The sequence below is a fragment of the Lycium barbarum genome, chromosome 3 (assembly GCF_019175385.1).
Source record: "Lycium barbarum isolate Lr01 chromosome 3, ASM1917538v2, whole genome shotgun sequence".
Lineage (NCBI taxonomy): Eukaryota > Viridiplantae > Streptophyta > Magnoliopsida > Solanales > Solanaceae > Lycium > Lycium barbarum.
Window position 1 is genome coordinate 89,004,217 of NC_083339.1, and position 17,712 is coordinate 89,021,928.

Sequence of the window (17,712 nt, forward strand, 5' to 3'; positions counted from 1 at the left end):
TACATCAAAATACTTATATCAAAATACTCATATCGAAATACTTATATCAAGGACTGACATCAAAATACTTATATCAAAATATTTATATCAAAACACTTACATCAGAATACTTATATCAAAATGCGAATATCAGAATACTTATATCAAATACTTATATCAAATTACTTATATCAAAGGATGAACCAGAATCATAAACTCAGATCAAGAAGTGATTTAGAATCATAACCAGTCTCAGAATCACAGAACAGAGTTACTCCAAGGCAGCATATCACATCATACCTTACTTGGCTCTAGGACATGCCAGAGAATGAAAAGGTAAGCCTTACATACCTGTGCTGCGACCAACTAGTTACGCTTGTGCATCCCACTTGTTTGTCTACATGCAAGAAAGTTCGTCCCTTCATTAGTTCCATTATCATATACTTGCTTTAACCTTTCAAACACATTCACTTATATTCTGCCGGAATTTCGGCAGCATCTCCCCTGTAAATACCCCATCCCCGAGAATACGGCTCAGCCCAATCAACAACAACAATCCGGGAATTTGACCCGGCCACAATATCAACAACGATGACAACAAACATTCTAACAACATCGACCATTAATGTAAACGCACTTTAACGTCAACAACCTTTTTTTTCGCAATATGCGACGACATTCCAATTACGTTCAAATCAAGATATATAATCAATCCAAAACCATTCAAACATGATTCCATAACATTTCCAACAATCCACAAAATTTTCCAAAACGACCCAAGCAAGGTTCCAACTCACCCGGAATTGTCCCCAAGCCCGAGAACAACACCAAACACATTCTTTCCTTCCAAATTCACACATTATGTCACAATACATACATTTACAACTTCATTTCATAAATTCAAGAAACCACATCAAGACTACATTTCCTTCCAATGCGGCCCACACGATTATAATCTTATCTTGGATTATTAAAACTTCATTTTCCATCATAAAACTCACAACGACGACAACCAAAATACTAACGACGATTTATTCATTCTCAACTACACAAAAGGGGGACCATACGGCCAACACCATACCCACACACTACATGCACAATTCCATGAATTTCCATCCTTTTCCATGCATTATAACCATCAACATACTACATAAAATTGACATAATCTTTTCAAATAACACAACATACACGGCTACATAATACACACGGCTACAACTTCAACATAGATAATTCCATGTATTTCATTCATTTCTACACACTACAACAACCAAACATGCTAAATAGAGCTAGTTCATCACTCCTACACACATACACCTACACGGCCACATCAACATACACACTTCCATGAATTTTTATTCATTTCTACATATTCCAACATGTTCAAAACTCCCATAACATATGAGAAATAAGATTAAATTTTTACCTTTCTTCTTCACTCCACAACTTGCCTAAAGTTGGTCACGGATGAAAACGGACAATCTAACGCTTCCAATAACGCTTCCACGTTAATGAGCACCCTTCAATTAGTAGGTTTGCTTGGAGAAACAATTTTTTTGATGGCCAAATCTTGGTCTTGTTTTCCATTACTCTTGGCCGAAAATGGCCCCCTTTTTTTTTGTTTCCCATGTTTCTTGAATTTTCTACAGAGAGAGATATGAATTATATGTCTAGCTTGGTCATCCATAATATATATATAGTTATAGTAGCATGTGAGGGGCACATGCCCCTCTCTAGATTTTTCTCCTCTTTTTCTATTTTTCCTTTTCTAGAGTTTTCTTCTTCTTTTCTTTTCTTTTCTTGAATCTTGTGAAATTACCTTCTTGCCCCTAGCATTTCCACAAAATTACCATAATGCCATTTTGCCAATTTCCCTTTTCGCCCTTGGTCTTCCTCAATATTTCCACACTAACAATATTCATAAATAATATTTTCAACAACTCGTATATTAAAATAATTTTTGAAACATAGTCTTATTCTTAACTTCTCCCCATTATCTTGAATTTTCCGGACGTACGAAATACGGGCTATAACAATTATACGGACCGTATAACATTATACGGACCGTATAATCGGCCGTGTAACCCATATTTTCTCTTATCTTGTTCTCGTCACTTCGTTTGACCTCCAATCCTTACGGAACCTTCTTAATACTTGTTTAACACCTCATTAACGATCTAAGGGACGTTATAATTCTTCTCCAAGACACTATTAAATCATCATTAACTTGTTACTCGTAAATCCTTTCCGATACACATCGTATGCCTTGCCCTTTCTTGGCAAACATTCTCCTCTTACTCCGAATGTCGATGCAAATCTCAATTAGGGTCATCAAATGTCATTACTTACTTATTGAAATACAATATACTTTGTGCTCTTCATTAGTCTATTCACTGTGCATCAACGGAGAATTTTTCGAGGTGTAACAATGGACAAGACTTATAACCAAATCACAAATTTGCTTGATAGATTGACTACATATAATCAGGCATGGCACTCGGGTAATGCTGATAGTCTACCGTGTGGGGCTCCAATGATCCAAAATATAGTGAAAGAGAATCAGGAGACACAATAAACTTTGGCTCAGCTGGCAACAAATATTTCCTTGCTGACTAAGAAGTTTGTTGAGAGGGAGACTAAGAAGGTTAACATGTAATGAAGAAGTTCAAGGAATGCCCAAGGGGATGTATCAAGTCCAAGAGGGTCCATAACTAGAGGTACCTTATATGCAAGTTGAAGATGCTAATTATGTGAACAACTCTCCAGGGGGGTATCCAAGGTAGAACTACAACGGGGGTTACCAATATCAGAATCAATGGAGACCTCAGTGGGGACAAGGGTACAACAACAATCAAAGGAACTACAATAACAACTGTAGAGGTACGAACCAATGGAACTAAAACAATAGCAACAACTTCGGAAATAAGAGTTCCAATCCACATATTCCACCCAAGGGGCAATCCAATGATCAAAGTAGTTCGAAGCTAGAACTCATGCTAAAGAGCTGCTAGCTAATCAAAACAAAGCAGAAAAGACTCTATCTGGGCTGACTGAAATAGTGGGATCTCATACGACTTCCATTCAGAAGCTGGAATCACTATGAGGGACCTTTATAAAGAATATTATCCTCCCCAAAAGGGATAGCTGCTTAGTAATACTATTCCAAATCGTAGGAATAGGGGAGGTAATGTGGAGCGTGCTTGTGATATTAGCACTAGGAGTGGTAAGATACTTCAAAGTGCTGAAAAAAAAAGTAATTGATCTAAAGTCGGTCGCTGAAGAAGAAGAGGTGCAGTCTGATGTGCCTATTATTGCTGATGAGGTTCTGATTAAAGAGAAAGTTACTGATATTCCAGATAATTTCAAGACGATTGGCGTGGGTGATGACACTAGCAAGTAGACTGGAAAAGGGTCTCTTCCCCCTTTGACTAAGCTCTTGAAATCCAAACCACCCTTTCCTCAAAGGTTGGCGAAGAAGACTGAAGATGCAGAGTGTCAAAAGTTCTATGATCTTTTGAAGCAGTTGTTAGTGAATTTGCCGTTCTTGGATGTTGTTAAGGAGATGCCTAAGAAGAGGTATGTGCAAGATAAAACATTGAATTTGACTCATCAAGTGAGCTTTATTATTTTAACAACTACAGTCCAGAAGAATGGAGATAAAGGAGCGTTCACCATTCCTTGTTCTATTGGGCATCATGATTTTGCTCGTGCTCTGTGTGGTAATGGGGCTAGTATTAATTTAATGCCACTTTCTATTTACAAGCAATCAGGATTAGGGATGCCTAGACCGACTACTATACGACTACAATGGTTGACAAGTCCATAAAAAGGCCAGTTGGGGTTGTAGATGATGTGTTGGTTCGGGTTGGTAAGTTTCTTCTGCTTGCTTATTTTGTGATTCTCGACTGTGCTATTGATCAAGATATTCCCACTATTTTGAGGAGACCGTTCCTTGGTACGGGAAGGGCGCTGATGGACACAGAAAAGAATGAAATCAAATGTCGAGTAAATGATGAAGAGGTGATTTTCTAGGCAAGTAAAGGGATGAAGTTTCCAAGTACTTATAAGAGTATTTCCATAATTGATTCATTTGATGCTGTTGATGAAGCTGTGGAACTTAAAATGGATGAAGAAAGTTTGGTAGAAGCTTTTGCTTCTATTCTTGTTAATTTTAAGGCTGATGACATGGAGGGCTACGTGGATGTTACACCCCGTATCTTCGAAGAGCACTTATCAAATTTGAAACATAAGTACGTTGAGTTAGGGTTAAGTAAAACCACTTTAGAATATACGGAGCAAGCATTATTAAGTTTATTTAATAAGTGAAGGATGTATATAAGGTATACTGGAAGGTTTTATAAGGAAATGAGTGGAAGAAATGAAGTAGTACGACTTTGGAGAAAGGATGGGTAATGTTTTGTGTGAAAAATTTGGTCCAACTTAGGGGACGAATATCTCTTAGCATATGAAGTGTTTTAAGGTGAAACAAAATACTAAAATGAAGTTCGTCGAGTCTAGTTTCCAATGCAAGAAAATTCTCATCGATAGGACATCGGAGTAGAGAATTATGGACGTTACAAGTTCAGCTGACAGAGCCGAAACGCATGCTACAGTACTGCAACAGTAACCGACCTGTTACAGTACCCCCGACCCGAATTTGACCCTTATAAAAAGGGTAATAACCCTTTTTTTTCACCAGATTTAGCCCAGAAATTTCCAAATTTTTGAAGAGAGAGAGAGAGAGGGAAACAAAAAGTAAACAATTTTCAAGTGACGGAGTATTAATCGAAGCTCGGATAAACGCATAGATGTGATTCTAGTATAGTTTTGCGGTGGATTCAAGGTGGATATTAAAGATATCGCTGTTTTAACAAAAATAAGGTATGAATCTTTCTCTTTTGGTATTATTTAAGGCTTATTTACGGAGATAAAGCAGTTAAATAATTGTGTAGTAAGTTGGTTAGTTATGGAAGTTGGAAAACAACGTGTGGGCTGTTTTATGGTACATATTGGTGTTGGAAATGATGTTGTTGATGTTGGTATTGTTGTTGTGTTGTTGGTTGTTGGATTATGATTTCGGGCTAGGCATATAAATAGGGGAGATGTTGCCCGATTTTCGCCAGAATATAGAGTAGTTTAAATTGAAAGCTTAGTACACGTTTGCAACGATGAGTCAAACGATAGTGTGAATTCTCTCAGATGTAGATTTACGAGTACGGACGGATAAGCGTAGAAAATAGGAGGCTGAACAGGTATGTTACGGCTCGTCCCTTTCTTTCAAAGGCATGATTCCGATGTTGTGACTTCAAAAATGTTTCCATATCTTCTTTGTTTTCAAAAGTTAGATGTTTATGACTCCAAGGCATGACCCCTTTCCTAATAATTCATAAATGTTTTCCAAAATGTTCGTATTTCCAAAATCAGAGATTTATCGCTCCGTGATCTCTTATGATAGCAACGATGAACCTGTTTTCACAATGATAATGATGAGGTCAAAGTTGAGAATATTTTCCTACGATGATTATGATGATGATGATTCCGTGTTTAAAGGTTCCAAGTTTACGATTTCAATGACGATATACGAATGTTGAGCTATTTCTTAATTTCTCAATTTTATTCATGGATGATGACTATTTTTAAAGATTCCAAAGTATATGAATTGATGCCTTATGAGATTTATGATCTTATTCTATGTTTTCTGTTGACGTTATTCTTCATTGGTAGTCTCACCTTATAATAATTGTTCCTTCAAGGTGAGACAAAGCAATGATGATTATTCCATAATATAATCGGAGGTTACCGACCTTACATCACTCCGATAAGGATATAACTTCCTTGGGCTCTCCTGCATGCTGCTTATATGATATATGTATATGATACATGGACATGATATATGCACATGATACATGAACATGATACATATATATGTATAGGGGAAAGAAGGCCAAAGCGCTATAGACGCGTAACCACCTGATTAGTTGGTATTATATAGACGCATAACCACCTGATCAGTTGGTATTATATGGGAAAAAGGGCCAGAGCGTTATAGACGCTTAACCACCGGATCAGTTGGTATTATATGACATGATATCATCCCGGATGCGGGATGCCTAGACGCGGGACATATGTGGCTAAATGGATCGGAGCCGACGCCTCGGCAACATGATATGTTATATTTTCTCTATATATGAACAAGAAATGTTTTCAAAGAAAGCTAAGCATGCATGGCATCCGCCCTAAGAGGCACTCACATGTACAGGTTACTCTTTTATCTCACGATATGCTCTATATTTCCATTCTGTTATTATTCATACTTTATATCCCTTACTATGTTACTATTCATGCCTTACATACTCGGTACATTATTCGTACTGACATCCTTCTTGTGGACGCTGCGTTCATGCCCGCAGGACCAGGTAGCCAGTCAGACGATTCACACCAGTAGGACCTCCCCTCAGCGGCAGTCGGTACGCTCCATTGATCTGGAGCTTCAGTCCGTTGGTATGCCATCTTGGTACGTACATATATGGGTAAGGCAGGGCCTTGTCTTGTCCTTTCTACAGTTTGTACTCCATAGATATCTGTAGACAGCGATGTGTAGTCGTGATGTTATGCAGCCTCGTCAGCGTTTATTTTGTTGTACAGTATCTATGTGGCGGCCAAATCGGCTCGCGCTGTTACTCTCAGTGTTTATGTTTATATGTATGTGTTTGTCGTGAGTTCCCGGTACAGTGTCTCTTATGTTGATTGTTCGGGAGATAGTACAGCTCAGTTATAGATTGTGTATGGGCCCAGGATAGTTAGTGAGCAGTAAATGCAAGCATAGGAGTGCTTGGCCAGTAGTGGTCGGGCACTTGTTACGGCCCGTCAGTTTGGGTCGTGACAAAAGTGGTATCAGAACAGTTCGTCCTAGGGATTATCTACAGACCGTGTCCGGTAGGGTCCTGTTTATGGGTGTGAAGCCGGCCACACTTATAAACAGGAGGCTGCAGGGCATTTAGGAATCATTGACCTTCCTTCTATCTTAGATCGTGCGATAGAGCCAGAGTCTAGGAAAGATTGCTTCTGACCTTTTTTCCTGTAGGTAAGCGCAGACTGACGAGAGATGAAGAGATCAGCTTCAGATAGTGGGGGTGCTAAGAAGGCCCCTAGAGTATCACCAGGACCCTAGGCTTCAGGACCGAGCAAAAGGAGCCTCAGTTATTCTATTGAGACTGATCCCTCGGAGGACCCTGCGATGATCCCTCCAGAGTTCTTGACTCCCAGGGAGGAGGACCCCCCAGAGGACAGCTATGATATAGATCCATCCGAGTATTTGTCTGGGACACCGGAGGAGGAGATTCCCGAGGCCGTTCCAGTTGCTCCTATGGCAGAGCACCACGTCAGACCAGCCTCCCCGGTGAGTGTTACAGATTACTCCAGCCCTCTATCCTGGCCGTCGGTAAACCAGGAGTTACCCGGTTATTTATATCTCTCGGATTCAGATGAGAGACATGACGAAGGCCAGACGAGCAGATGGTGGGTAGACGATGATGAGGAGCACACTTCACCTTATAGTCCACCAGATCAGACTAGAGACCGATCGACTACAGGTATATGAGCCTTTCTTGGAATTTTCTATGTATGTGCATTTGCTGTAGATTATTATTTAATAGTGGCGAGTGAAAACCCAAAGAGGCCGATAACCGAGTATTTATAAGTAACGGCGACCAAGGTGTGTTCGCTACTATTGGGAATCTGGAAATCTAGGACGGAAAGTAGTCATACATACAGATGAAAGGTGGATATTGAAGATTGAAAAGACAAAATTAGTAAGTGTATAGTTAGAAGAGTAAAAGATCCTTTCTAATTCGGAGAGAGACGCAGTACGGGAATGTTTTGGAATCTGTCAAGACTTCAGCTTGCTCTAGATTATGCAGTGAAGGTCATGCAGTGAGGTAGATGTGATCATGCCAGCATTAACGCACCAGATTTCATCAGAGTTTCAAGGTTAAGCGTGCTGGGGTGAAAGAAATATTAGGATGGGTGACCCCTGGGAAGTGTGTAAAAAGTACTATAAATTTAGATATAAGAGGCAAATGAGAAGCTATACGAGCCTAAGGGAGATTGGAGTTTGTGGAGTGGTTGGACACCATAAGAGGTCGCGTAGGACGAGGCGGACTAGACCGGTGAAGAGAAAGAAGGTGCATCACCACTCTAGAATTAGAGTGAGTTTGAATAGCGTTTGGAAATATTTTGTAAGCGAGATGGTAGTAATTATATATATATATATATATATATATATATATATATATACGTATGCATATGATATCCCATACGTGGCTATATCAGCGGGTATGCATATCCCGGCAACCAACGTTGCAGTATATAGAAGGCATTAATCGAACAGGGTAACAAAGTTTAAGTGACAAAAAAATAAATGGTACAAATGTTACAAGGTAAGTTGATGCTATTTTCACTACGGGTTAGGCTTGGAGAGTTTTAATGTAATGACATCTGGAAAGGAAAGAAAGTGAGTAGATGGAAGGTACGAAGATCAAAATGTCAGAAAAAGTGAAAAGTAAGAAACATGAGTGAGTGAAGCCTCCAAGAGGAACGACGGGCAATCACGAGACTATTTGGGTAAAAATTTGAAGGTAGGCATGCGAATTGGATAAAGTGTGGCAGTATGGAACAAAAGAGGAATATGTGGGGTCAGAGAATAGGCTTCGATAAGTGGGGCTAAAAGGATAGTGACCACGACGAGGAATGTGAAGTAAGAGAAATAATGGTTAGGCCTTGCGACGATGTCATCAGATTTTTAGCCATCGAAAGGTATATAAAGGGATAAGTGTGTGGTAAAATTAACACGGTTGCCTCAGACATGGAGAAGCTTTCCAAAAAGATGACTTAAGAATAGAACGGATTTGCGCGTTTAAAGGAATATTTCACGAACATCAGAGCCGATACTACAAATAACAAGAGGAGAAAGGTGTTCGAGGAGGAAGAAACCCAAGGAAGGTTAAGGATGAAAGTAGGAAAGGTATACTAATGGGTTGATCGAAGGAAAAAGATAGCATTCAGGAGTAAAGTAACTGGAAATCTTTAACCATGGGAGCAAGAAGGATACTTTAACGAGTTGGCGATAGGAAACCGATTACTCATTGAGGAAAGAACAAGGATGATGAGTCAACACAATTGATTAGAAAATTAATGTTATGGAATAAGAATTCATGTGAAGACCGAGAGATGCGATAATAGAGGAAATAGAATGAAATGTAAGGAACGTGCATGGAAGACCACCCGGCCATAGCATCAGAAAGATAGATAAAGGTTCGATGAACGAGGATAGAGATAAAGGCTCGATGAATGAGGATGGAGAGAGAGTACATTATAAGGATTCTTTGCTAGGAGTAAGAAGTAGCAGGACACTCGAAAAACTTAGACTCACAGCTGCAACACAAACGCGTAGTTAAGAAGAATTATGAGTGTATGAGCTAAACAAGTGAAAAGACTAGTAATAGATGGAAGGGTATGGAATATTGACAAAATGGTATGGCATAGAAATAAATGGAAGGAGAAAAGTTGTAGAGATGTTATGAGCAAAGTTGGGAATAGAGACGATGAGTAAGGTATAGTCGAAGACTTTATAAAGGACGTGGTGAATCTCGATGTCCCCATTACCTTGCAGGTCTGGAAAACCGTTAGTCATAAAAAGACAGAGGTGTGAAAAGACGGAAAAGAAGGCATCGGAATTGGATCTAACCCTTATAAGTATTCCGATTGGATACAAGACTATAACTAGCAAGAAGATAGACAAGTCAAACCATACGATTACGGAACCCTAACCCTAAGAAGATTGTGAAGGGCGACAGATAATTATCAAAGACAACGGTTACTCGAAGGCTATGGTCGTATAAGGACCTCCTTAATAAGGGGGGAAGAATATACTAGACTTGAAAGGAGCTATGAAGTTTCAAGCCCCAGAAAAGGAGATTTATTAGCTCAGGTCCAGAGTTCGAGATGTATTGGCATACCGGGAAGGTAACAGAAAGAAGTAAAAACGAATTGACAATAAGTGTACCATGGGGCAGATATAGGGAGAATGTATGGAAGATAACTCAAGAGAGCACTTTACGCCAAGATGAACTACGATATTTTTTAGACCATGATTTGAATCCCTCGTATCGGGCAAAAAGGGCGCGGTACATAAGTATGCAGTGACATGCCCTAAAGGGTAATGAAAAGAGCAAGAAAGGTCTCCAAGCTAAATTTACAAAGGGTATTAGAGAGGATGACGAGCCCAAAGGACACTTTGGATGACAATGACAATTGTAATAAAAGGAACAACGATTGGTAGTTTGGAAATTTTTGAAGGAAAGAAAGAACACTGCTCCTATGAATGGAAATAAAAGAGTTCACCGGATATTAGAAAATAGTTCATGGACAATTATGCTGAACATGAGAGCATATGCTATGGAATTATATGAACCGTCAACGTGAAGCTATGCCCAACTACAGTTGTAAGAAGGCCACACCGGAAAGCCAATAAGGAATAACGACTGACGAAACGATCGCCGATACAAGGAAATCGAAGATAAGTATACTTGCGTTGCAAAAGAGTCATAATAGGAGAATTTCCATAGTCCTATGCTTCTCGGATTGTATTGATAGATGTGAGGGAAGGAAGTAAAGAAAAAGTTGTAGCAGGAGCTCGAAGATGTTGCGAGCTATGAAATTAGTTGAACTCGGAATACAAGTTTGCCATAAGTTTAACTGGACTGCGAAGGATAATAAATGGCAAAGAAACATTAGGTATATACGTATTTTAGATAATGATATAACTGGCCTTAGAAAGGAACATAACCATTATGTTCACTAATGACACGGTTATGCTGGGTAAACATTTAGAATGTAACGGTAAAAGAGATGGCGACAAGGATGTAAGGATTAGAGAGCCTGACTAATGGACTACAAAAAAGAAATCGGTACAGTGTATATCTAAGATCAACGGGTACAAAAGGATACCCCGAGATGGCACCGAAGGAGTAAACGCAAAGAGGGCGCCGTAAAGGGAGAAAGGTAGCTGCCCACTAACAAGGAAACAAGTAGCAAGAAAAAAAAGAGTATTTACAGGACGATGGATAGTTATGGCACGGCAAGTCATGACTACCATAATAGAAAAATAACAAGAGCGAGATGCTAGTTAATTTCCGATCATGTACATGTGGACAAAGAAGTGAAAGAAGATGACTGAAGGCAATAAAAGAGTTAAGAAAGAATGAGAAGAGACTGATCCAAGTTGTAGTTTAAGCAAATGGTAATTGGACCCTAAAGGAAAAATAATTGTTCTACCAAATCAAAGATGGTGTCGTGGGTTGGCAATACTGCAACATTCGAGGACGAATGTTTTTAAAGGGGGAAGGATGTTACACCCCGTATCTTCGAAGAGCACTTATCAAATTTGCAACATAAGTACGTTGAGTTAGGGTTAAGTAAAACCACTTTGGAATATACGGAGCAAGCATTATTAAATATATTTAATAAGTGAAGGATGTATATAAGGTATACCAGAAGGTTTTATAAGGAAATGAGTGGCAGAAATGAAGAAGTACGACTTTGGAGAAAGGATGGGTAATGTTTTGTGTGAAAATTTTGGTCCAACTTGGGGGACAAATATCTCTTAGCATATGAAGTGTTTTAAGATGAAACAAAAGCCTAAAATGAATTTCGTCGAGTGTAGTTTCCAACGCAACAAACCGCTCGTCGATAGGACATCGGAGTAGAGAAATATGGACGTTACAAGTTCAGCTGACAGAGCAGAAACGCGAAGAAGCTTGATCTTGATCTTGAAAATAGAACAACTCCTCTAGCAAAGCTTTCTATTATTGAGCCACCGAAGCTTTAGCTTAAGCAGCTTCCTGTACATCTGAGGTATGAGTTCCTTGGTCCGAATAGTACATTACCGGTTATTGATTTAGCATTACTGACTGAGCAAGAGATAGAGAGGATGTTGAAGATATTGTGCGAGTACTGGCGTGCTATTAGTTGGACCATAGTAGACATTCGGGGTATTCCTTCTGGTATTTGTGAGCATAAAAGTTAGCTTGAGGAGGATAGGAAACTGACTGTTGAACATTAAAGGAGATTGAACCAACATATGCAAGAGGTCATGAAGAAAGAAATCATAGAGTGGTTAGATGCTGGAGTGGTTTACCCAATTGCTGGCAGTAAATAGGCGAGCCCAGTTCAATGTGTTCCAAAAAAGGGTGGCATCACTGTGGTTCCCAATGCAAAGAATGAGTTGATTCGGATGAGGACTGTGACAGGTTAGAGAGTTTGCATGGACTGTCGCAAGCTAAACTCTGCTACTGGCAAAGACCACTTCCCTATGCCTTTTATTGATCAGATGCTCGATCGGCTAGCAGGGCCGTCTTATTATTGTTTCTTGGATGGATACTCTGGCTACAACTAGATTAACATTGCTCTTAAAGATTAGGAGAAGACGACTTTCACTTGTCCGTATGGGACGTTTGCTTTTAGCAGGATGCCGTTTGGGTTGTTGTAATATCCCATAAATCTGTATGGAATGTGAAAGCGTTATACGAGTCGTTTTGAACCATATAAGTTAGGTCATATTCACAATTCGAGACTTAGAAGCCAAAACGGGGAGTGTTGTGATGAAAATCCCATTTCAACGGTAAATGGAGATTTTACGACAAAAGTACGGCCCGTACTTTTCGAACATTCTTTGGTATTTTCAAATCTGAACTTTCTAGAAATTTTATGGAAAGTACGGCCTAGAAGTATGGCCCGTACTTCAAAGGACGGGACATCCTTTCTGCCTGTCCTTCCCCCGTGTCTCAACAATTGCCTCTGTAAAATTCTTGGAAGACCGGCCTGAAAGAACGACCCGTACTTAGAAGTATGTCCCGTCCTTCTTGGACGTACTTCTCCCGCGTCCATCAGAAACTTTAAAAACAAGGGTTCAGTTAATTTTATCACTTTTTAGTTGTTCAAAAACCCTAAGTATGAAAATTACTTCTCAAAATCTCCTATTTCATGGGAGTAGCAAGATAATATAGTTCAAGGGAGTTTAAGTTAGGGTTTGGGTGATTCTCCTCTAGGAAAGTAATTTGTTGAACTGCGTATAACGTAATTAAGGTATGTCTCTCTTTTGAAAATAGGTTTTGGACGAATGTCTCTTTTAAAAAGCTCTTTATTGAATAAAAAGGTGAACTTTTATGAATTGTAACATTACGTCATGCTTTAATTAAGGTTAATGTGCGTGTGGGGAGAAGCCCACATTAAAATTAGTTTGTATCATGCTCTAAGTACACATACAAGTTTATAAACGTTTTTCCTCTATAAGAGATGATCAATAATGATGGCTAAGGATTGATAATAATATTATCATGTTGAATTATGACATTGAAATCTTGGTTAAAGAAGCGTAAACATTTTCAAGACATTCTTTGAAATGATTTATCTTTACGATATGGTATAATGAGCTTTAATGCTAATTGATAATGTGACTACCTTGAGACAAATTGTGAATCAGCTTCTATACTATGAACTTCATTATTGTGTTTGACCTAGCTACTCGGGAGGAAGGGTAGTCACTATGGATCCTAGTGTGGCAATACCTAGCCATTCGGGAGGAAGAGTGGCCACTGCAGGGTTCGCCACCCGGAGTGCGGTTAATCCCTAGCTATTCGGGTGGAAGGATAGCCACCGGGAATCACATATTCTGGTGTGGTGTGCTGTTATTAGGGAACCTCTACGGTCATCCCTTTGATGTGATTGATTCTTGGGCCTATATTAGTAAGTGTGATAATCCTTATTCTTTCTTGGAACTGTTGTTGACAATCATGATCAAATTGAAATGCATATTTGAAATTTGTAACTTAACAAGAGGCTTTATAATCAGTTCTGATTGTTCTTATCGAGATACACAAGTTGAATAATTGCTTTTACATTAATTTCACATGGTTTTCAGAACTGATTTCTTTAAGCATCATTGTACTTGATTTTCATATTACTTGTTGTCCCCGAGGCACTCACTGAGTACGAAGTACTCAGGCATAGCATGTTGTTTTTTATGGTATGTTAGGAAATGGAGAAGAGCAGGTTCTTGATACTTCAGGCGCTTAAGAAGGACTTGTTGTTGCTGCTGACTTTGTGAGCCTACATGTTCATTCGTGGGACACCCCTTAGAACATTCATTTATTATTCTAGTTTTAGCGGGCTGCGTCCTGATGTGTCAGACAATTACTTTTTGTCTTAGAAGCTATATAGTATACATTCTTGTGGGTAGATGTTGAGTTTTGTTTAACTCTTGGGCGTGTGACACGCTTGATTAAAGTTTATGTTATTAAAGACTTCCGCTGATTTAATTCATATATCATGCTTTCGTTTGAATTTATCTTATAAACTGTTGGAGGTGAATATTAAACCTGGCGGGTTCAAGTGTTATTATTGCATAATTTAGGTTCATACGAAGTTGTTCATGACGTCGGATGCCAATCATATCTAGACTGGGTTTCGGGGCTTGACAAGCTTGGTATAGGAGCCTAGGTTTAAATACATCCAAGGATTAATGTTGATGTCTCTGGAGCTGTATCTAGTGGAGTTTTCCTTGTGCAGCCTGATCACCTGCATGACCGCGGAACACTCAGGACATTTATAGGTGTTTCCTACTCTTCTTGATTCTAGATTGTGCTGTAGAGCTAGAAGTCCTTTTAGGATTGTTCTAATTCACTCGTTAATTCGTTTCTTGCAGAAATGGCTCTGTCGCGATCAAAAAATGGTAATCGAGGACAACCCGTGAGAGCTAACTGAAATCTCGGGGGCGTAAATACTAGTAACAGAAATAATGTTGGAAATTAAGCACAACCTCAAGCACCGCCTGCACTTGCTATTCCTATTGCGGGTGTGCCTGAGATTTTTAAGATGCAAACTGCTATTCAAATGTTGACTGCGTTGGTTGCGGCTCAGCAACAGCGTGGAGGAGTGGAACCTCATGATAGAAGCAGATTGAAGCAATTCCTAGACTTAAAGTCACTAGAGTTCTTCGGGTCATGAGAGGTGGATGACCCCCAGCACTTTCTAGATGAGACTTTCGAGGCATTGAGAGCAATGGAAGCCCATGATTTCGACGCTGTGAGGCTTGCTTCTTATCAGTTGAAGGATGTTGCTCACGCATGGTTCAAGATGTGGGAGTCTAAGAGGGGTGACGCTGCTTTAGCTCCTATGTGCGCTGAATTCAAAGAGGCTTTCATGGAAAGGTTTTTGTCTGGTGAGGAGAGATTTGCTATGGCTACAAAATTTGAGAAGCTGGAACAAGGTAACAAGTCGGTTCGTGCGTATAGTTTGGAGTTCACCCGTTTGTCAAAGTATGCTTTTTACATGATTCCGACTGAAAAGCATAAGTTGAGTTATTTTGTGAAAGACTTGGTACCACGTATCAAGTACGCATGTGCTGCGGTTGCTATGTCTCCTACTTGCACTTTCTCAACTCTGGTTGGGTTTGCTGAACAACAAGAGAGTTGGAAAAATGAGGAGAGTGTGGATTGAGACCATAATAAGAAGTCTCAATCGGTGGGTGGTTTTAGTGGTAATAATTACAAGGGAGGGCAAAGTAAAGGATATTTTTCACCTGCTCAGTCTGGCGCATAATCGAACACCAGTATGCCTTTTGGTAGGCAAGGTCAAAAGAATAATAATGCAAGCAGGTTCTCTCAGGGTAGTAGTCGGTCTGCTGTATGGGAAGATCGTATCTGTCATCATTGTGGTATTAGAGGCCACCTTAAGCGGGAGTGCAGAAAGTGGCTACGCGAGATGGCTGCTATGTCTAACCAAAGGAATGATTCGCCTATTCCTGCATTTGCTAAAAATTCGCCTGCTGGTAATGCTAACAATAATAATCAGAATGCTCGTAATAATGGCAAAGGATAGAAAGTTGCTAACACTTCTGGTGGAGGTAACACTCGACTTTATGGGCTGACTCATAGGGAGGCAGCTGAGGCTTTTGACGCTGTGGTTACAGGTATCCTTACTATCTGTTCTCATGATGCTTACTCATTGATTGATCCGGGTTCAAATTTGTCCTATGTGACTCCTTATTTTGTTCTTGATATGGGAATGAAACCTGAACCTTTGTTGGAACCCTTTGGTGTTGATATACCTTCTGGTGTTCCTGTTATTGCTTCTAGAGTGTATAGAATTTGGTTGTTGTGATTAAAGGTCGTGAGACCGTGGCTGATTTGTATGAACTTGAGATGGTAGATTTTGATGTAATTATAGGGATGGACTGGTTGTCCGCATGTTATGCTCATATGGATTGTCGCCATAAGTTAGTTCATTTCGCCTTTCCCGATGAGCCTGTTACTGTGTGGGAGGGTGAAATAGCTAAGCCAAAGGGTAGATTTATTTCTTATCTTAAGGCTCATAAGATAATTACTAAGGGGTGTATTTACCATTTGGTTGGTGTTAATGATACGAAAGTCGTAGTACCTGAATTTGCATATGTTCCCATAGTTAGGGATTATCACAAAGTGTTTCCCGAAGAACTTCCTGGTTTTCCTCCTGATAGAGTTATTGATTTTGGGATTAATGTTATAACTGACACCCAACCTATTTCTATTCCACCTTACCGTATGGCTCCAGTAGAGCTAAGGAAATTAAAGGATCAGTTAAAGGACTTGTTGGATAAAGGTTTCATCCGACCAAGTTCCTCACCTTGGGGTGCTCCAGTCTTGTTTATCAGAAAGAAAGATGGTTCCCATAAGATGTGTGTGAATTACCGTCACCTTAATAAGGTGACCATTAAGAATAAGTATCCCTTGCCTAGGATAGATGATCTATTTGACCAACTTCAGGGTGCTAAGTTCTTTTCAAAGATTGACCTGAGGTCTGGGAATCACCAATTGAAAATAAAGGAGAAGGATATCCCAAAAACTGCTTTTCGTACTCGTTATGGGCACTTTGAGTTTCTAGTCATGTCCTTTGGGTTGACTAATGCACCTGTTACATTCATAGATTTGATGAATCGTATGTTTAAGCCGTATCTAGACCGCTTCATTATTGTGTTTATTGATGATATTTTGGTGTACTCTCAAAGTCGTGAGGATCATGCTAATCATCTGAGAATAACTTTGACAACACTTGAGGAGAACGAACTTTATGCGAAATTCTCAAAGTGTGAATTCTGGCTTGAGTCTGTGGCTTTCTTGGGTCATGTGGTGACTCGTGACGGCATTAAAGTAGATCCTCGAAAAATTTCAGCGGTTAATGATTGGCCTAGACCAACTAGTGCGACGGAAATTCATAGCTTCTTGGGTTTGGAAAATTATTATAGGAAGTTTGTGGAAAGTTTTTCATCTATAGCCTCTCCATTAACTATACTGACATAGAAGACTGCTAAGTTTCAGTGGTCCGAAGCTTGTGAAAAGATTTTCCAAGAGATTATGACAAGGTTGACTTTGGCTCCTATTTTGACGTTACCTTCTGGGTCTGGTGGATATGTGGTGTACTATGATGCTTCCAGAATTTATTTATGTTGTGTACTGATGCAGAACTGTAAGGTGGTTGCTTATGCTTCGTGATAGTTGAAGAAGCATGAGAAGAATTATCCGACTCATGACTTAGAGTTGGCTGCCGTGGTATTTGCCTTGAAAATTTGGAGTCATTATTTTTATGGTGAGCATTGCGATGTTTTTACTGACCATAAAAGCTTGCAATACATCTTTAAGTAAC

General features: G+C 39.6%; 1 long non-coding RNA gene across 2 annotated transcripts in view; it reads left to right on the top strand.

The window, feature by feature from the left end:
* Window positions 1-14,337, top strand: part of LOC132633943 (uncharacterized) — a 33,248-nt gene extending 18,911 nt beyond the window's left edge. Inside the window, exons 4-5 of one of the 2 annotated variants that reach the window (XR_009579952.1) lie at window positions 6,387-6,506; window positions 14,069-14,337. This is a non-coding gene — a long non-coding RNA (uncharacterized LOC132633943). The remainder of the gene's footprint in view (window positions 1-6,386; window positions 6,507-14,068) is intronic. The other variant, XR_009579953.1, reaches the window with a different exon arrangement.
* Window positions 14,338-17,712: the final 3,375 nt, after the last annotated feature.